The sequence below is a fragment of the Micropterus salmoides genome, unplaced genomic scaffold, assembly GCF_014851395.1.
Source record: "Micropterus salmoides isolate LMB-PRFRI ecotype aquatic unplaced genomic scaffold, ASM1485139v1 Ms_hic_scaffold_1313, whole genome shotgun sequence".
NCBI lineage: Eukaryota > Metazoa > Chordata > Actinopteri > Centrarchiformes > Centrarchidae > Micropterus > Micropterus salmoides.
In genome coordinates this window covers 24,171-39,691 of record NW_024040390.1, presented here as the reverse complement: position 1 = coordinate 39,691, position 15,521 = coordinate 24,171, and the positions used below count along the sequence as shown (strand labels likewise).

The following is a 15,521-nucleotide window of genomic DNA, read 5'->3' as shown; positions in this document are numbered from 1 at the left end:
TCCAGATGTTGAGTTTGCAATGTTAAGATAATGACCATCTGCCCAGAGATTTCACCAGTGTTTTGTTGCTGTTTTAAATTTCCCCAGATGCAAGCAAATTCATTTTCATTATTTTAATGTAGCTGTTTGATTTTCATAAAACAGACCTCAGGTGATTAAAATGGTCAAACCATCAGCAAAAAACAGTCAAAGTGTGGACACATGAGGCTACAGCAACTAAACAGGACTCTTCTGAGTGCACATGTTCAGAGACGTTACCATCCAGGAGAACCACATCAATTTGAGGAATATATATCATTAGTGACATCATACATCAGCAAATGTGTTGATGATGTGGTGATCACTAAGATGATAAAATCCCTTCCCAACCAGAAAGCCTGAAAGAATAGCCACTGCCAGTATCCACAGCAGATGTGAGAAGAATCCTGCTGAGAGTGAATATGAGTAAAGCTGCTGGGCTTGATAGCATCCCTGGATATGTAGTAAAAACCCGTTGCAGTCAGCTAGTTGATGTTATTACTTTAATTTCCAACATCTCACTGTCTCAGTAGAGGGTTCCCAGCTGCTTCAAGACAGCCACCATCGTTCCTGTACCTAAAAGTCTGCAGTGTCTAGTCTGAACGCCCTGTGGCTCTCAACCCCATTCCGATGAAGTGCTTTGAGAAACTGGTTCTTCGGCAGTTTGCTTTCAGAACCAACAGATCCACAGAGCATACCATCGCCACTGCCCTCCACTCAGCCCTCACACACAAAGAAAGCTCAGAAATGACTATATTTTGTAAGTAAATGTTAAGGCAAAATTCCCATCCTGACTGGAAACATTACAAATTGGCAATGGGATGTGCACGGCCCAAAACAGGAGGGCTCTGCAACGGGTGATTAAAAACCCCAGAACATCATTGGTACTCATCTACCTAGCATCAGTGATATCGGTGAGGTGAGGTGCCTAAAGCGCCCAAAGGATACTAAAGGACAGTACCCACCCAGCCACAGCCTGTTCACCCTGCTGCCTTCTGGGAAGAGATGTAGAAGTTTCACTTTGCCGCACCACCAGACTGCAGAGCAGCTTTTTCTGTCAAGCAGTGAGACATCTCAACTCCACCTCTGCCCTTGAACCAGGGGGACTCCAGAATTTCACTGTCCAGCCCTGTGTTATAAGATGACAAATAAATCTACCTTTTCGATGCAGAAAAAGAAAATGCTTTTTGCTGTCAGTTTGTATTGTTCATAATCTGGGTGCACTTTCAAACAATTTTTCTGAAATGTTTGGGACTCTTGAAATTCACACGATATACTTGCAGCTGAGCCTCTACTAAATGTTGACAGTGGCTGGCATGCTATCTGTATAAACAATTTGCCCTAATATTTTTGACCCTATACTAGTGAGCCAACACTTAGCCAAATGTTACACCTTTAACCCAACTTCTCTTGAGGAAATATGTCATTATATGGTTTATTCCTTCTGTGAACAGAAAAATACAGTCTTGGTCGTCTTCAATTAGTAATTATTGCCACAGAACAGGTGACATTTTAGAGGCCAATTCAGTATTTAGCAGTATCTGTGCAGTGGACTAAATGATGTGATTGAATAAGCTGGATAAACCCATACAGCAGATGAGATCCTTTGTCGGTGAAGTGTGCTGGTTTAGCTGGTGTCACTGAGAATGGCAAGAATGGAGCTGGCCTGTGTGGCAAGTTTACTGCTTATGATCTGTCAGTTTACTGAGGCTTTCCTTCATATTCACAGAGTTCAACTCCTCCTTCATCACACCTAGAGCAGACAAGGATGGAAAGAAGAAGAGAGAGAAGTGTAAGATGGAATGCAATTAATAGTGGAGGTAAAATGTGCAGAGTATTCTTCGAATATCTGTGTGTGTGTGTGTAAATGTGAATGTGGGTGTTGTATATGAGAACTGTGAGTTCCATGATAATATTGTGGTCTCAATAGTTAGTTTCAATACGTCTAAATGTGTTTTCGTGACCATTTTATGAATGAAAGCTTCATCATTTAGATATTAAAGTTGAAAGAGAAGTATGGTGGCTGCTGCTTGCTTGTCCCTTCTCAGCTTCACCCAGCCTCCTGTGAATCGAGGTGCACGTTGTCAAACACCAATTCAGAAATCTGTGGATACCAGTGACTGTACATCTGTTTTGCTGCAGCCTATGATTGGACCACTCCATTTTAGAGTCAGTTCTAAGGGAAGACGAATATAAACTGCCCTTCAGTCCTGGACTTTGGATAGATGATTACAGCTGTTTCTTCTATCTGGAAACTTGCTCAACCCCACTCCAAATGATATTCTAGCTATCATAGCACCTAAACACATTTGTTTCATTTAATTTATTTTGCCTAATGAGACCATCTCTCAGAGTACAGACCAACAGACAGATGAATCCTCTCTGGAAGCAAGCATTGTTTCTAAAATAAATGCTTATAGTCAAAGAAACAGGGACTTCCAGTCCAAGCTTTTAGCAAGATAGAAAGTATAGTTAGGGCTCCACTTGATAATTAATGTCCTCCACCTGCTGCGTGACAACCATAGACTATATTTTTTGGTAGTTTTTCTCACAGTCTAAAACATCTTGACATTTGTGGTGGAGCAGGATTTCTTTGAATGTGTGTTGTAAAATCAAACACATACTGGAGTTAGCCAGGCTGCAGATGAGACCCAAAGCACTGAACTTGACTTCGATGGCCCCTGCAGGATCCTCCAACATCTTCTTCAGCATGGGCAACAGGTCCGCATCCTTAAATGGATTCTTCATAGACTCTGTAGTGTCAAACACACACACACACACACACACACACACACGGTAAATACACATGTAAAAACATTTCTAAATTTAAATAATTTCATTCAAAATTTGAAGATGTCATATCATATACCTTAACTGATTTGTACTGTGTCATGAAATAAACCAAACTAGTCAGCATTAACAAGTGGTTTGTCCAAGTGTAATGTTTGGTGTAGGACATTGGCTCCACTTAAGGCTTTTGCATTCCCTCGCAATGTTTTGTGTTTTCTTGATACTGTACATTCTTCCTCTACAGGTCTACATTAGTGGAATCAAACAACTGAGATACAACCGCACCTGACTTCTTCTTTTTGGCAAAATGCATATCGACATCAGTTGGTTCTTATGAATTGCATTGTAGATACGTGAAACCAATTGATTCCCCCAATCGATAGGCTACTCCTGAGAGTCCAGAGAGGCTTATGCATTATACTCTGTGTATACCAAAATATCTCAACAACTCCATGAATGACAAATCAAGCTCTGTATGTCACATCCAGAGAAGAGCAGTGTTCCAACATAGAAGCAATGAACAGTTATTGATGATTTGTAAGAGCTGATAGCAAGACCACCAACACATTTCATCATTTTGAGTTTCCTGTACCTTTAAACATCATCTTCATTGTGGTTGGAAAAAAAATCAGTTGTCAGTACAAAGTATATTTCATGGGAATGCAGAAATATTGCAAGAGAATTTAGATCCGGCCCATTCGAGGCTTGTTATCACATCAACAGTTAAAGCTGACAAATTTCCTCTGGCATTAGGGGCCTATAGAGTGACACTGGGGCCCGTATTTATCAAGCATCTCAGAGTAGTAAAATCTGTCCTAATTGGCCAAACATGCCATTTTGGTCCTACTTCTAGGCTTAGGAGTGATGATATTCTCCTCCTTCTGGGTTTAGAAGAGCTGCAGAGCTGTCACATTTAGTTACAGTCAGGCATGTTGAGTGATTCTGACATGCTTGATAAATTCGGGCCCAGAACTTTTGACTTAACATAGTCTCAAAAATTGCTTTACCAATGTCAGTGGCAGATGCTATCGCCAGGGCAACCAGGGCCTCGTTCTGCATGATCACATGCTCACTTGTTGCCATGGAGATAAGGTGTCGAACCCCATCTGCTTTGGCTACAGCATGGACAACTTCCTATCAGAGAAAGGAAATCAGCAACAGCATTACAGATGTGCAGCGTATGTGTGTGCATAAACACTCCAACACACTGGGTATGATTCCCGAGAAGAAAAAAAAATGATGTTTTAGTTCCAACATATGCTAATTTTGCATCAGAATAAACTGACTCACAGGACTGCGGCTGTGTCTGATGAAGGCAGCCAGAAGGCGGCTGGCTTCTCCTCGGACTCCTGCGTGGTCTTTGGCTTCACACCACTCCATGACCCGAGCCAGCAGCACAGCATCTCTACCCAGCACCAAGGCTGCCTCCTCTGACACACACAGCATAACAGAGAAAAGGAAAAATACATTTAAAAATGTTAAAGGGGTGAAATGTAGTTTTTAAATGAAATTAATCATGTTTATATTGTCTATTTGTGAATAGGCTGTAACCTCACATAACAATGAAGCATAGATTTTTTTGGTGGGGTCCATTAACACCAAAAAACGACTGGCTCCCATCACAACACAAAGAATAAAAACCAACAAAAACTTTTTAGGTGCTGAAGCCTGGCATACCAAATGAGAATCTGATCGGCGTTGAGGCAAAAGCACGGGTCAACATCGGAAAGGCATTGAGTCGTGGAGAGACCGCCGCATTGTTTCGGATATAAAAATAAATCCAGAATTGGTTTTCATGCTATTGGACAGGTAAACTAACATTACTGTAAAGCATTTGAAATACATTGTTATTTTTGGCTCAAGTTAGAAAACGTTAGCTTGCTGGTTAACGCCAACCAGTTGCTAATGTTATCCAGTACAAAATAAACAAAACAATAGTGACAAATGGCAGGGGCAGCCAGCTACATTAGCATGGATCTGATGTTGTTGGCTTCGTAATTTAGATTTATTGTCATTTACTTATACTCAGTTACACAGCTTCTTCACCAGTCTCAGCTGCTGTTACTTACGTGACCCACATAATATACAAAAAGGCAACATAACGGTTCAGGACAACAACACAGTGGACGACCCATTCACTACAGGAACACTATATTATTATACTAAAGTGTTGCAACAATCTCATTTATAATATTCAGTCTAGCTCACTAACCACTAGCTGTGCTCACATTGCTGAGCCTCTCTGGTGAACGATACACAATATATATAATTTCAGCTAAATGAAGTCAATGTAAAATTATCAAGCAAGGAGCACTTGTAATGTTGCAGTGGGAGTTTACTTGAGTTTGATGAATTTTGTGTAAGGCTGTTGGGTGTTTCGGTGTGTTTTAGCTCACTCATTAATTCGAGCACAAGCATGAGCACATGCTTGGGAAGGTAGTGGTTGCAATCTCAAACCCCACCGCTAGAGGCCACTGAAAACTACACACAGCCCTTTTAACAGAGAAAGGTGTAAAACCAAAGGCAACTGGGAAATATGACCACAAGATGCCACAGAGTTATACAGGGCGGAAATAAACAGACCACTGACATAGAAAATGTCAGATTTTTCCTGTGGATGGTGTTCACCTTAGGCTCTGGAAACTTGTGACGGGCATTTTTTAAAACTATTTTGTGGTATTTTACTGACCAAAGTTTTACTATCCATGGAATGGATAAATTAATGAAAAATGTTGAGGTAGTACTTCTAACTGAGGACAGTGAATGATTGGGTCTCTATCCCTCTCCCTCTCTCTGTTTGTGCTCTGATTACAGAGTAGAGTCAGGTGTGCAGGAGTCGGCCACCAGCTGCCAGTCATCATTATCACTGTGCTCTGCTTCAAATTCCCGGTTCCTGCCTTAACACACTGCCAGATTGTATACTCAGCTAGCTAGTCAGTCTTGCTGCAGCTTTGTGCAGCCCCCCCCCTCCCCCCGGTGCCTTGCAGTATTCCTGCCTGTACCTGCCTCTGCTCCACTCATGTTTGTTTTGGACCCTGAACCCTTATCCCTGGATCTCTGGGCTCTCAAACTGGATCGGACTTCACTCTCTGGATCTCTGGACTTCACCTGCCTGATAACACTATCAGCTTTCCTGCCTGGCTGCCCTCTCTCCTCTGGCTCACTGCTCAAACTTGGAACTCCCTGGAACCATAGACTCTGCCCAACACTCACTTTTCAAGTATTAATTATCAATTATTAATAAAGCCTTCTTTGCTCAAATTACCTGACTCAGTCTTCTGTGTTTCTGCTTTTGTATTCTCAGCATTGTGATCAAGCTGACATTTTGGCCTGAGGGTGGAGCTAAGGCAAGAAGTCATGAATTGTATCCCAAGTTTCTAGGGATGCATCCACTTTTCCCTCACTTGTGTCTTTTTGCTTCTTGGTCCCTCCCACCAGGGATGCAAGGAGAGAAGAATTAACGAAATGTCATTAAGAGAAATAAGACGTCTTTTCCTCTGAAGCGACAGCAGTTTGTGATGACTGCAGCAGCTCATCCCAGCTGGATCAGCTGTCAGTCTGCTTTAACAGCTGTAGCTTTTGATGGAGTGTATGTTGTGCTGATACTAATAAAGTCTCAGAACTGCAGAGCAGCATGTTTCTCTTTGTAGCTGTTACCTGTTTACCAAACACTTGCAGTATGTATTTGTACTGCTCAGAGGCACTGGATCATTTCTACTGACAGAATGCCTTTACATAATTTATTCATTACCTGCATCTGTATTTACTGATATTATGATTGTGGATTCATTATTAAATAACCCAGAACATGATCATGGTGTCTTTTGAACATTGGAAATGATTTATCAGGCTAAATGTTTCAGGGGAAAACTTAGTAAAATAATGTAACTCCAGTAAATATCAGGAATTCTCACATTATATGGAAATGATGAAATGTTGTATGTAAAGTGTTTCTGGCTTTAATGGTATCCATACTAAAAGTTTCTAATAAATGAAGGAAGTTGTTTGTGGTCTTTCTGTTGTTCAGACCTACAGTGAGCACAGATCTTTACCTAGGCAATCAATCAGAAAACCAAATATAAAACTTGGGAATGATACACTTGAGTTTAATCTGTTATCTGTCTTCACTCCAGAATGAAACTCCAGGGATGTTGTGATGCATCAGATCAGTCTGATCAGCTGCAGCGTCCAGTCCACAACGGATATCCAATAAGGGGCGTGTTGATCAGTAAAAGGCTTCCATGCAGGCATGTATCCTTGCGCAAGAGTACAGTTAAGAGCTAATAATGTAACTCTTACGTGCAAGATGGTGGACCAGAACAACTTCCAGTTCAAGCAAAGAAATGTCAAGAGTATTGAGACGCACCGATGGAATGTCTAAGGTTTCCTCCTCTGGGAAGAATGGCAATCATAGAAATCCGCACTTTTACTTTCCTGTCTCCAAATTGCCTGATTATAGTGTACATTTGACAAAGGGGAAATCGCATCTGGGACTATTAAGTACTGAATGCAATTAGTTTCATGCATGAATATAAAGTATATTTTGAGTCCTTAAACTTAACAGTTCTGCTCACCTTGTCCATCCACCATCATACGTAGTGTACCCAGCAGTTTGAACTGAACTGGTGGCATGTCAGAGCGCAGCAGGGTCTTTATCCTCTCAGTCACCCCATCCTCCAGCAGCTGCACTTTGTTGGTGGCTGGAAGACACAAATGTCACAATTATGCACTTACTCTCAATGTAAGTGTGTGTGTGTGTGTGTGTGTGTGTGCATGTACTGCTCTGTATGGTTTATAAGGACAATCGATCAGTACCAGGAATGGCCAGGTTTCTGAGTGCACTCAGTCCAGCATGTTGAACAGACACGTCTCCTTCATCGACATGCTGCTCCAGCAAGGTCAGGATGTGAGGAACCACACCGAGGTCCAGCATCTTCACACAGTTACTGTCTGACAGAAACACAGCAGACCAAAGACACCTTCAAAACCTGTATTACATTAAATCTGCCCATTCAAAGTGTATCAATGTAATCCATTAACTCACAGAAAGATAATGATCCTATTACAAGTAATATTATATTTCTTCAATATTAGCCGCATTCAATTTGTTGAATTGTATTTTGAAGGAGGTGTTGAAGTCGCGTCAAGTGGAAGACAGAATGTTGACTGGTCTTAAGATGAAGTTCTGGCTTCAAGCCCAGCGATATTATCCAGCAAAGAGGACCCCAGATTTACCGTGTTCAATTTAATTTGACACATTAAACAAATAGTAGAACCAGACATGTCAGACATGTTTTACTGGGACATATTCCAAAACAAATTTTCAATGTGATTAACACAACCATTGATGAACAGAAAGCTTGAGGCCCCTGGTGTTTTGGGGACTGATGGGATTGCCTAGGAAGTCCAGCCGTTGCTCCAAGAATGCTGTACTGATGTCAACATCTCCCTCGGTATTCAATATTTTTCTACAAGAAGTTAGGGACTCTCTACTTAATATCAAGTCCTTTGAGGATCGTTTCATTTAGAGATATTTAATCTTGAATCTGCTATAACTGTTTGGCTGCTTGGGGGCAGCAAAAACAAGCTCTAAACACACTGACACACCTTATAAAGTGATATGGTGAACTTGTCAGTTGCTTTTTTTCACATCCAGCAGACACAGAACAACATTGCCATTCATTCAGTGACTGTGTGCACCTGATGTCTAATATTTACTTTCTCTGTCTCTGGTTTTGGTCTCCACTTAAATATCTGGCTCTTTGGCCCCTGAAATGCTCCACTATGTTCACCAGCTAGTCTCTAACTGTGTCTACAAATCAGTCCTTTAAGTCATTTAACCCATTTAACCTGTGGTGTTGCTTGCTTATCTTTCGTAGCTCCACACAGATGGCACAGATGGCATGGTATGTCCCTTTATAGTCCTATAAAGTGATGTTACAGGGATCTCTTTCCAGTCTGTGTCTTCTGAATATCTCACCGTTCCTGGCGAAGTTGGCGATGGCCAGGGCTCCAGACAGCTGCAGTTGGGTGTTGGAGCTCTGCAGCCAGGACAGGACATCCTGATACACGAGACCTGACCCCTCACCAAAACACTTCTGCATAGACTCATCTGACACACACACACACGCGCACACACACACGCACACATGCACACTCTTTAAAACCAGATACTAACAAAGAAGCACCTATTACCATCCTTGTATAATAATATATCTATCAGGAAATCAGGCATCAGGCTGAAAGGAGTTATTATACTGTAAACATCTGCTTGGCAAATTTGTTATGTCATGGCCAGCCCCTGCTCCTCCTCTGTCTCTTTCTTTAGATGACATCTCATGACAGCCAGTTAACACCACATCACTGTGATTTGAATTGGCCAATCAGAGCTGAATGTGCACAGTAAATTCCAGGCACAAAAATGTCTGATTACCTAAATCAGACCTGTCACATCACATTCTGCACATTCAGTGTGGAGAGCAGGGAAATTTCTTATATATAAAGGAAGGTCTGACCAGGTGAGTGAGGTGAAAGACAGACAGAAAGAAAGGCAAATAAGGAAATGAACACCTAAACTAAGAGAGTTGTTACTGTACACAAACACATTCAGAATTGTCCTTAAAGTTTGTACCTACATCACTCACCTCCTAAAAGCAGGGACACTATGAGATTGGAGGCGATCTTGATGCTGCAGAGGTCGTGGGGGTCAGAACCTCCCTGTAGACTCCTAATCATCTCTGATAAAGCCTCTGGTACTCCTGATTCTGCAAACTGCAGCTTCAGCGTATCTGGTGTTACAACACAACAAAGTAAGGGTTAATCTTGACTTTTTATTTACTATTATTAACTAACATTTTCTTCCAATAATTGAAATAAAAGAATAGACTAAAACAAAGGTTTTGACTTTCATGTACTAGATGGTACTCAGCATCATTTCATGTTGGAAAATCTGACATTATACCAGTACCACTTTCATCCTTTGTCTTGTTCTCCATCTCTCTATCTCAAGTTTTCAGTCTTTACTGAAACAACTATAGAACTTACATAATCAAGGATGCTAATGCCACACTGGCCAAGATGTTTATTTAAAATCAGCACGAGTCGATTTTTAAAAAAACTAGTCTCATCATATTGAGCATTTGGTCACAGTACACTCCCAGCACCCACAGCGCCCAACATAAGGCTGAGTGTACAGTAAATCCAGCCATGGCTTAATTATGCATTCTCATTCTAGTCCTCCAGTTTGCATGTTTTAATCAGAAATAAACAGCCTTGTGAGCACTGGCTCACCGCACTGTGAGCCTTTGACTGCCTTGGATTCTTTATTAAAGAAAAGTTGTAATAAATATGCTCCTAGTTTTTTGTGTCAGGTATAACTAAAAATGATCTAGATACTGCCTGTGAACTGATGAAGACAAATGAGAATTATAACACTTCTCTAAACTTTGCCAGCCATCTGTTCACACTGTGTTACCTTGAGTACCTTGAGTATACAGAAGGAAAAAATATATAATTGAGTTATACCTTAACAAAAAATACATTTCCTCTTTTTTTCTTGGCTATATTTGAAAATGTTTATAGACACCATCATTAAGTGTCAGGGCAAGGTTATGTAAGGAATGCATTTATATACTTTCATGAAATTATATCACATTCAGTGATTGTTGGTCAAACTTTGAAAGCTGTCTGCAGTCCTCTGCCAAACAGAATCATATTCTTTGCTGATGAAGCTAAAGCATTGCTTTTTTTATGATAAATATGTTCTTATGATCACTGAGCATTATCAGATCTTGTTCTTTGAGCAATTGTGCATTCCTCTATTTAGCAATGGCCAATAAGTAAGTAAAATTTTATTTATCAACACAAAAACACAAAGCTTTTTTAATGTTGTTTTAAACAGTCAACAGACTCAGCTGATCTAATGGCAGAGAGAGATGTTATCAAATAACAACAAAGAGTAAAGTTAGTTGTCATGTCTTATTTTTAATAAATTAATCAGAACAAGAAACAAACATTCTTGCATATTGAAAATTGTGCACTTAGAACGAATGAGTAATAAGTGTAGCTGTTGTTAACTGTCTCCACTGCAGTCGACTTTGCGCTGTGTGTGTGTGTGTGTGTGTATTTTATTTTACCACTTGCCTGAATAGGAAATAGTAATGGTACCATAGTAAAGGTCTGATTTTTGTAGTGTTTCTGAGTTGAAATAAAAACACGATTGAACTAGTTTGTAGACATGGTTTTCAAATTCAATTGAGGGTCAAATTTCAAATTAAGGCAAGATAGTTTTGATATGGGTCTAAAATTGTTCAGAATGGATGGATTGAGGCAAGGTTTGTTTTAAAGTGACTGGACGGAGGTTCTTTTATCCAGAGGGATGAAATGAAATCTTCTATTGCGGTATATGTCATTTTACATTGTGATATTAGTTTAGTATATTGTGATACATTAGGGAATTCAATATACTCTCATCTCAATATGTCTGTTATTAGCAAATCCATCAAATTAAATATCTGACAAATCCAGGTAAAAATCAATCAATCTAAATTTCTCAATCTTTTCTTTTACTAAAGGCACAAGTCAAGGCTCCCCCTGTTCCCCTCAGGCTATCCTCAAATCAACACATCAGAATCCTATTCCAGTTTATAACACTACACATTACATATTGCTTTATGCTGATAATATTTTATTATTTATTCAAAACACACATTCCTCCCAGAAACTGTGTGTGAAGCCAGATATTGTTTTCTTGGATGGGGCACTTAATAAGTGGGGGGGTATGGGGGTCCTTCCCCAGAAGATTTTGAGCATTAAACACTTAATTTCCTGCATTCTGTTGAAAAATTCTCCTCCAATTTAATAATAATAATAATTTAACTTATTTAATATCATCCCTGCTGAGTCAACACACATGATTAAGTCTTACCACCTCTTTTGTGGGGAAGTAACCTATTTAAATGTATTTGTGGCCACTTTTCATCTCAGTAATAAATTAATCAGTTTTAATTCAGTTATTGACTGAACTTATCATAACTCCCTAAGTGTTTCCCACAGAATGACAGTGTAACTGTGGCGCAGCTGTACAGGATGCTAGCCTCGAAAACCCAGCTGTATTCTAACATTAACTTAGCTCTCCTTATTAGCTGGGCTCCTTACATGCTTGCTAATAACTTTTAATAACTGGGTCTCCGACATTGAAAACGTTGTGTTGGACAGATTTGTGCAGCTGTGTTAACGAGGGAGAGAGATCGAGAGACGGATGAGAGAGACGATAGAGAGGAAGTGCTGCGCGAATACGCGCTGCCTGCAGCTCAAATAAGGTTTTAAATAGGCCTAGTAAAAAAAAGCGGTCAGCGTTGATATTGTGGCGGGCGCCACAAATAAATGAACGTATGGGAAACACTGTAACATATCTGCTCATGTTCAAACCTTTCTGCACATTCAGAATCTCTCCCACATATCTGAGTTCTCTGATATGTAAATAAAAAAGTCGCAATGGGAGACTAACTTCTTTAGCCTATTTGAAGAGAATTCATAATATTTTACTACATGCCCTATACTGCATTATGTTACTGATTCGCTGGACGTATCCCCTCGGCCGTCTAACAGACAGAATGAGACGAGGAGGTGCTCATGCCGGGGAAAACGAAACTAACCGACAACGCCTGTGATCAGACAGAAAGCTCACGAATTCATTCCACACACGTTAACTTCAGCACCTCTGTTAAAGCGCCGCTTAGAGTCCCCAACAGAGCAAGACAGGGCTTCAGTTTTTAACGTTACATTTTTATAGCCTACTGAAATTACAGTATATGTCCGCTTTTGCACAAACTGTCTGCGACTCAGCACGAGGTGGGTCCACGTCACTCGCTGGTGTCACAGCGTAGTTTCTTTCAGGGTGAGTCGTGCAGCGGAATATCCCTCTTGTAAATGTGGAACCACTGAGATAACAAGATGTTCATGGTGTATTCCTCAGAGAAATAAACACTTTTTCACCAAGAAAGAGAGCGTCAGTTTTCCAGTGTTTACACAGTAAACGCCATGTGGGTAAAATTTTAGAACTAACACTCTGACTTCCCGTTCCCGTGAAAGCAGCACGAAGCTGCACCACAAGTAGCTGAGAAAAAATGCAGTCTCTTCCAGTCGCAGTGGACTAAACTGGGAGGTTTTAATGTTGCAGACCAGTTTTTTGCAAGTAGTTTAAAGTTTAAACTCATATTGTTGTGAATCTTAAGTGTAAACTCTTTTGTAAACAAAAGCAGCTCAGTGCCCCCCCCCCCCTCCAAAATATTGGTTCCAGCGCCCCCCATTGTCCTCGGAACGCCCCCTGGGAGGCGGTACTGCCCCCATTGAGAAACACTAATTTAGAGCATTAAACTTGTAATTTCCTGTATTCTGGAGACATTTTCTGCTCCAGTTTACAGTGGAAATGTCTGTTTTTATATGAGGAAAACTATATTGCAGGGCAAGTTTTCTTACTGTTCAAATCAACCTTTCTCAAAGCATTTTCATTTGTTAGGTAACATTTCTTGGTGCAAGCTATTTTTAAGAATGTTTTTAACAGATGCTTTCAAAAAGTGATGTGGACAAAATCAGCCATTTGAAAATGTGGTGGGGACATGTCCCCAGTGTCCCCAGTGTAAATGACCCCTATACTTACCACTCTCGCCCAGTGAGCCCAGTATTTCCAGGATGACATGTCGTCGTTCGGCATCAGGCGCCCGTTTCAGCTGAAACGTCAGTACATCTGCCACATCCAGCTCTGCCAGGGCATCCCGCGCAGAGTCTGCAAACACAGAGGTATATATACTGTAACTATAGACAGTGTTGGAAGTAACTAACTGTCCTGACTACCAGTTTAAATAATCACATGAATGACATTGACAACTAATCTTACACAGCCTTTTTTTGAAATGGTAAATTTGCTGCTCTCTTCTTGGTTGTATTTCTTAAGGAAAGGCATTTACAGAGGAGCAATAGAAAGCATTCTGACTGGAAACATCACAAACTGGCATAGCATGACGGCTCAGGACAAGAGGGCTTGCAGCAGGTTATTAACACCACTCAGAACATATGATTGGCACCCATCCAATGAGCATTTGTGATATCGGTGAGGTAAGCCCAAAAGATACTAAAACACAGTACCCACCCAGCCACAGCCTGTTCACCCTGCTGCTGTCTGGCAATAGATACAGAAGTGTCCTAGCACCTGTATCCTTTTTGTATAATGTTGTAGATAATGTTTGTTTTGTGAGTAGCATAAAGGGATCTTACAATTTAATCTAGTTATACAACCCTGTGATGTAAAATAAAATAAATACAGCTACCTTTTACCTTAAGAACACAAAGATGACCAAGAATTAAAGAGGTGGTATTCTGCTTTTTGGCTTTTCCCCTCTCCTTTATTGAGTTATATCTCTTTTTTGTGCATGTAACAGGTTTGCAAAGTGAAAAAGCCCAAAGGGAGTTCCCATCTCCCACAGAAAACTCTGCTCTGCACCGCTTGAAAACAGCTGGTTTGTAGTCCAGCCCTTTACTTCCTTTACTTGTGATGTCATAATGAAAACGCGTCATAAAGCTTGCCAAGCGCTAGCGGGGTCAGCACGCCCTCAAACCAAGCTAGTCTGAGGAGGCCCTTTGGCTCGACTCGCCTTTGTTTGGGTTTCCATTGTAGAAATTTTGCACTTGTATCTGATTCCAGGTACTTTTTTATCCAGGTATTATCACCTCCATCGAGGTTCCAAGCGAGCTGAGGGATAGTAAAATGTGAGTGAAAACATGACAGACTGCTGATTGGTCAGAGAGAATCGTCACCATTCACTGCATCATCATTGCTGCACCAGACAGAGGCCAGCAACAGAAAGTTTTACAGTTTTCATATGGAATCTCATCACTAAATCCACTTCTGAGAAGTTTTGAGGTGAGAAATCAGCTGTGTAGATTTCCAATATTGACAGTTTTACAAGAAGTGATGGCGGAACAAAAATGTGCCGCGCGCTCACAGAGCCCTCTGCTCCCGCCGTCACACAGACCGCTGCAGCAACAACGGCAGAGGAAAACACAGCTGGAAGCTTTTCATACCGCTTATCTGTCTTTACATTCTGAGGAAGGTTGAAACGTTTTAACTTAGAAAAGACAAAGCTGTGTGGATCACTGGTGTGTGTGTCGCATTGAATATTAAATCGCGGCAGTTGTGTGTGGCGTTGCTATGACAACAAGCTACGTACTATCTCTGGGTACTGTCTGCAATGGAAAACGGAGCAGGGCCGAGCAGAGTCAGTCTATCGATTCCTCACTATGGTAGCATTTTTTGGCAAGGCAGCAAAGATCGTCAGAACACCGGCAACAGTTCAGCGTTTAGTCCTGATGGTAAGATGTGGAACAATGATGATGTGGACTTGTGGGTAACTTATACCATCTGCTAGGTTACGGTCTCAGTCTGAAGCGGCTTTGATTTGGATCACATTACCTTGTTTCTTACGACCCGCCCTTCTCTGCTTCTGATTGGCTAGTAGTCCTTACCTGGGAACTGCGCATGTGCAACTCCCAACAAAGATTTTGTACAAGTAAGATGCATCACTCTGTAGCTCAAGAGCGGAGCGAACAACACACAGGGTGAAAAGAGGAGCTGCAGCAATGTGCAGTATGAGAAAAATATGGTGTTTTTTGAAAATTAAACCATGTAAACCTGTTCTGGTACAACCCCTAATTAA

General features: G+C 40.9%; 1 pseudogene; it reads right to left on the bottom strand.

Annotated features, from left to right (window-relative positions):
* Positions 1-296: 296 nt before the first annotated feature.
* Positions 297-15,521, bottom strand: part of LOC119901457 — a 29,205-nt pseudogene continuing 13,980 nt past the window's right edge.